Below are 6,465 nucleotides of genomic sequence, written 5' to 3'. Positions count from 1 at the left end.
TCAGTTACCTCTCATGGCAGGACCTTCCTCCCTGGGGTAGGACTGCAGGGGATCCTCCCACATGTCTTTGCCAATGATCTGCTGGCAACATGAGCAAGGTCAGCCCAGGGCTGACCAGTCCCTGTACCCTCCCGTGAGCAGCCAAGAACTCCAACATCAATCGCCACCTGTGCGCGGGCCCAAAGCAACCCCACCTCAGCAATCCTGTTCAATTCTGGGCAGTTGTGGTCTGACAACCAGTCGAGAAAGTTAAGACTCCTGGCATCCAGCCTGCGGCTGGGTGCTCCCCGTTCAAAATCCCAGAACCACTGGACTGGAGTGGAATGATGCGCCCTATACCCTGGAGGAAGACAGGGGAGACAGGGGAGGGTCCCGCGGGTGGAGAATCCACACACTTGCACACCCACCCACACCAGCCCAGGAGCCTCGCCGTACCAGCGATGTCAAGTTAATACTCCTTAATGATCGCCATGTCCCCGAAGTAGGGGTTGTCCTGAAAGGAAAATATCAGCTTGCAGTGGGACCGTGGATGGCTCAGCACCTGCACCTGCCAGGACAGGGAGGAGGAAAAAGGTGCAAGCTTCTTGGGGCCTCAGCTTGCCTCCCAGGCGGGCATTAAATGCTTCTGTGATGCCTCTCCAAGGACTCACAGCACAGGCACACGGATAACACGATCCATCAACTCCCTGCCCAGGGCCCCCACCCACCCGTCGTCAGCCTCACTGACCTTCAAGTCCATCATGTAGCTAAGAAAGTCTTCATCTTGGTCACCGATCATGACGGACACCTGGGGGTGGTTCATAATCTGCTTTAGGTCAAGGAGCCAGTCAGACCACATGCTGGGCCAAGAAGAACCACGAGCAACAGCCCTAGTCTGGGGCAGAAGGATGACACTACGACAGGCATCTGTGAGGATTCTGGGCACTTCCGCTTGCCCAGCCACCACTGACTCCTCAGGCCCTGCAATACCACCAGACAGGCTCATGGCTCTGGGTTCCCTGCAGTGTTCTGCATCCGAGGTGGTCTGCATCCCCCAAGCAGGGTCTCTTTCTGACTGCTCCTGTCCTCCTGGCCTGTGTGTGCTGGGTAGCGGCATGTCACTGCTAACATGGTCCAGATTTGCAGTTCCTGTGCAAACAGCATCTGAAAGCTATGTGGGGGGCAGTGTGTGTGTGTGTGTGTGTTACAAGGGGTGTTATGTTTGTGTGTGTGTGTGTGTCTCCCACTGTCTCAGCTATTTGCTGTGTTCATCCACATTTGCAACAATAACTCTTTGGGGTTGCTGCTCTCTTCTCCTGTCTCTAGTCATTCCTGACCACGAGGTTTCGACTACTACTCCTGCTCAGACGTAGGCCTAATGGAGACACCCAAAGTCCTGGCTGGGACACTTACAGGTGTGGCACTGTGCCTTGGGAGCTCACCACTCCCCGGCCCCCAGTTCCTTCAGGGGCCTCCGTCATCCTCCCCCTGCCCTTGCCGCCTCACCCCTCCTGCACCTGCTCCTGCCCCTAGGGCCTCCTCCTCCTCCTTGGCCGCGGACGAAGATGCAGCAGTAAGGATATGCTTTGGCCTAGAAGCCAGGGATGCCCGGGATGATGGCGCTTCTCTGAGCCAAGTGACACTTCCTCCTCCGACGGTTCCTGTGCAGTAGGCCCAGCGGTTTTTCTCATTATCAGAGCTCAGTTCCACCTGCAGGGCGTTTACTTCCGGCCGCTCACTCGGGCCTCCGGGCCTTTCCTGGCCCTGCTCCTCCTCCATCTTCCCCTCTCGCTCCTGGGTGGACCCCTGGATCTGCTCCTCGTCCGCCACAACCTCCACCTCCTCCATGAGGTCGTCCGCCAGCAGAGGGAACTCCCGTCCAACCCCGGAAACCTCTCCTTTCCCCAGGCCACGCCTCCCTCCACCGCCTCCAGCCTGAAGAGGGTGGCCTCTCCCCCTGGCGTGCCACCTGGTGCCTGCAAGTTCCCAGCCGCGCACAGCATCGCGACGGCAGGCTGCGTGGACCCCACGCCCTGAGCACCCGGGCTCCCAACTAAGAAGGTCCAGAGTCCCGGGACTCTCCCGCCTTCTTCGGGCCGCCTCTGACGCTCCTCTCAGCCCTGACCATGACCCCGAGCTGGGGCCGATGCGAAGGGGCCGGACATGATAGCAGAGCAAGTGGTGGGCACCGGCGGCCCAGGCTGCAGTCACCCTGCCGCGACCACTGGCTCTTTGGGGGCGGGGAGTGGGGGAGATGGTCGCAGGGCGGGGGCTGCTGTGTGCGGGGGTGGGGTGGGGCCTGAGGCTGAAGAACGGGGTGCCGGATGTCCTGGGGCAAGGCGCCCTGGCCCTGGGAGATGGGCCCAGCACGCAGGATACCCCGGCTGTGAGCCAGGCTGGACCCATATCTAGTCCAATGGCAGAGAGGGTAGTGGGCGGCACCCTCGATGGACACGCCCCTAGGCCAGAGGCATCGTCCCAGGCTCCTGGGCTCCAGCGCCCCCACGTGGCCCAACTCTGCTCCCGGGCGGCGGCGGGTTTTGCATCTTGCGCTTCCCCGGGCCTCTGACGTTGACTTGGCCTCTGGAATTTCTATCCACATCTTTCCGCTGCACAATCCGAACAGCACACTCCGGTGTCCCACGGGACCTTCATCCCTGGGAGCTCTCCCGGAGTGTCCAAGGAAAGGCAGGGACGCAAAGTGGCTGGATAGTTTTCTCCGTGGGACAGAGAGCCTGTTGCTGTCCGGATGGTAGGGGAGTGGGTTCAAAGCCTAGCGTTTGCTATAGTCGAGCCCCACCGTTCAGGGGCACCAGAGACGTAGGATACAGAGCTCTCTCCGTGTCTCTTTGTCTTTGCTTCTGGCACAGCACTGTTTTCTCTGGCCATCTTTCTGTGTGTGTGCTAGGGGCTGGTGTCTGTGTGTCTCCCTCTCTCTAAGTGGTGCTGTTGACCTCTGCCATGCTCTGGACACCAGCGCTCAGAAGAGACGCTTAACCTCAGCGTGAAGCCAAGCCCTTTTCCTCCTGAGTAAGTCGCACCCACGGGAGATCAGACTTGGTCAGTCCACACGGTCGGAGAGTGCTTTCTCAAACTTGAGAGCCAACAGCGGGTGGTCTCTGCTGAACCGCAGAAGGGGACGGCCGACCCTCCCTCCCTCGCTGGGCAGACGTGAACGCTGCACAGGAGTAAGGTGGGTTGGCCCCACTTTGGACAGAGGGAGAATCGGGACATGCTGTTGCTGGCATGAGGGAACTCCCTGAACCTTGTTCGAATGCCAGCCAGGGAGATGCTAAGGACACCTCCCCGTTACGTTCCACGACTCACCGGTGCAGGAGGCATGGACGTCTGCCCATTTACCCTACCGAGCCCCTTTCAAAGTGGTTCTGTTCTCCAGGTGAGGACACATCCCAGCCTACCCTGTCGCCCTATCCTAGGGGCCGGGAGCAGCGAGGAGATCAACCTATGCCATCCTTCCCATAGTCCCGATAGCCGATATACGCGTTCTGCAGAGTACAGAGAGATATTTCAAACTGGCAGGCTCTGCAGGTAGCGGGTGCTTATGCAACAGTGCTGGTCCATCTCTGAAAGCTTCCAAGAGAGGCAAGGGGTGCTCATGCTCCTGGCAAGGTCATGGAAAGAATGCCCCTGTGCCTGAGAAGGATGTAAAGGTCCTCGCAGCTGGGTGTCCAATGGTCTGTGGGGCCACCCACCCCGTCTTCTGTGCCAGGGAATGCAGCCTGTTCTGTGTCTCGGCTCCTTTGCATCCTCACTGATCGCCCCCAGGTGCTTTCCTCCTGCCTCTCTTTTCTGCCGGGGATCCTGGGTGCAGCACCGTGTTTCCACTTAGAGCTTGCTCTCTCAGTGAGATCACGGGGCTTGTTTCCCTGGCCCAGGGTCTATGCACCTTTCACTAGCTCCTTCACGTTTTTGCTGTCCATCCTTCCATCCCCCGGCTAGGCCTGTACTGACAGGTCACACTCAAGTGTCCTGGCAGGAGCTTACACACACATGTGTGCTCACCCCCCCACACACACATGCACACAAGCGCACGAGCACGTACACACATCACTGAAACGAAACCTGCAGATATGCAGAAGTACAGGCTTTCTTCTCCAGGAAAATAAATTTTGGTAAGCACCCGTCTTTCTTTGTCCTGGTTATTTTCTTTCACTCGCTCATCAATCACGTCAGGTTGCACTTCTAATTCTGTGCCTTTGCCTCCAAGGTTACAAAATGTTGGCATTTGCTCGTGACGGGGACCGAGCTGCAGAGCAGCAGCCAGGGTTAGAAGCGCTCGCCGTGGACACCTGAGTGACATGCATATGTGTTCTGCATTCTCCCATCGCCTTGGACAGGTTCACACTTCCAGTCATGTTGGCTTGATTCCATTGCCTGTGCTTTGCTTCCAGGAACCAGAAAACCAAGGGCCTTTGGGCTCAGCTGAGTTGCAGCACCCCTTTCTCGGTGTGCACCTGTCTCGGTCATTCCTTGTTAATGTTGCAGCCCTGTTGTAAGCCTACCACCCCTTAGGGCCCACGAGCTACTGAGTGAGGGGCCACTGCTCTTCCTAACTGTAGCTTTCTGTGTGCACCTGTCTACCTCTGCCCCCAAGCGCTATCTCCCTGTAGCAGAAAAAGGCCAAAGAGACACCCGAGCCTCCAAGGGCCCCAGGAGAATGTGACAGGCCTGGATCTGATACAATGTTGTGGAGAAGGCGCACTTGGATCTACAGGACCTCTGCCGATACAAGGCATGGAACCTGAGGCCCAAAAGGAAAGGAGGCATCCTTACCCTTCAGCCCTTCCGTTTACTACTACCCAGACCCACGGAGCCCCCACATGGATGGTGCCCTGGGAAACCGGCCCTCTCTGGTGCCTTAGCTCATGCCTCCCTTGTGCAGAAAGCAGCATTTCTCCCCACATGTACCACGACGGCTTGATTCCACCCCAGGCCTCAATGATTTGCTAAATGCCAAGGCTCTCTTTCAGTTGCACTCAGTAGGCTGAGGTAGGATTCATTATAGTCGGGCATCCCTGCTAGCCTACACAGCCCATGCGCCAAGGAAGCCAGGCCCCGATTGGGCCCAGAGACAGCCAAGATGCTCACTTGGAATCCAGGATCCCTCTGAGTGTCGCCTATTGCCGATTCGCTACGACAACATCAGAGTTTCTGCTCCAGCGAGACTGTCAGAATCTTCCCTCAGGGGAAGACCCACACCTTTGCTCCTGTGGCCTCCACAGCCAGGGACGAGTCCCCAGAGAAAGGAAGGAATTCTCGTCAGGACTTTCAGCATGAGCAATGGGGTATTTTTGGCCGGATCGCTATGGCCTAGCCCCTGGAACCTGAAAACCAGCAGGCTCCGAACCGCCCCCCGGGGCATCCCTGTCTCCCACTGTCCCAAGGTTCCTTGCAACATGCAGCCAACCCACCACTCTTGCTTCCTCCCTTGTCCCTCCCAGTGTCAAAACAGAGCAACTGCAGGCAGGTGCTAATGTCTCTAGAGTATATGCTGTCGGCTTTACAGCAACAAAAAATGTCATGACAAAAGTTCTGAAGCTTTTCAAAGGTAAAGCCTGTATGTTTAGAAGATAGTTGTTGACTTCACCGCTTATGAGGTATTTATGACTGTTCTTTGGTGCTGGCTGATTTTAAGATTATCACTGGTTTCCAGCCCCCTGTTACTTAGGAAAGCACCCACTCATTTCTGAGAAGTCAAATGATCACCCATGAGCTTCAGCACTTCAACAATTTCGAAGACCAATGAGCGAGTTTTCTCTTTAAGATAATACATGCATTTCACAAGAATCCCAAGTTGTGACATGGTCTGTTCATTAAAACAAACAAACAAAAAAGCCTCTCTCTCTACCTTCTACTTTTGAAGTTTTAATTTTGCTGATATTTATAATCTGTTCAGCTTGAGAAATTTCTTTCAAAAATTTTGCTTTCAAAAACCAGATTCCAGGGGTACAAGCATATACATTCAGACTGATTAAAGGAAAAGCAGGAGAGTTGGTGAGGCAGTGAAACCCCTGGAACTCTTGTGCATTGCTACGGAAGTATGAATCAGTGCTGCTCTTTAGAAGAGAAAAGTGGTGGCTGGCATAACTGCACATATGCATGTCCAACCCCAACAACCACGTTCTTGGGTATATTCCCGGTAGAACTGTGTATTAAGCTAACAGAGGGCATGCAAAAAGATGTTTCATGACATCTCTTACACTGTTGGTGGGAATATAAACTGGTGCAGTCACAGTAGAGAATAGTGTGGAGGTTCCTTAGAAACTACAATAAAGCTATCATATGAGCCAGCAATCCCACACCCAGGCATATATCTGAAGAAAACTCTACTTGGAAAAGATCCATGCATCCCTGTGTTCAGAGCAGCACTGTTTACAACAGCCAAGACATGGAAGCAACCACAGTGTCCATCAGCAGACAAACGGACAAAGAAGATGTGGTACATATACACAACGGAGTATCACT

At 55.3% G+C, this 6,465-nt stretch overlaps 1 pseudogene; it reads right to left on the bottom strand.

Moving 5' to 3' along the window:
• On the bottom strand, nucleotides 1–2,144 carry LOC145537540 (testis-specific Y-encoded protein 1-like; annotated as a pseudogene).
• Nucleotides 2,145–6,465: the final 4,321 nt, after the last annotated feature.

The sequence above is a fragment of the Giraffa tippelskirchi genome, chromosome Y (genome assembly GCF_054371585.1).
Source record: "Giraffa tippelskirchi isolate mGirTip1 chromosome Y, T2T-mGirTip1v1.2.pri, whole genome shotgun sequence".
Taxonomy (NCBI): Eukaryota; Metazoa; Chordata; class Mammalia; order Artiodactyla; family Giraffidae; genus Giraffa; species Giraffa tippelskirchi.
This window is presented reverse-complemented; position numbering and strand designations above follow the sequence as displayed.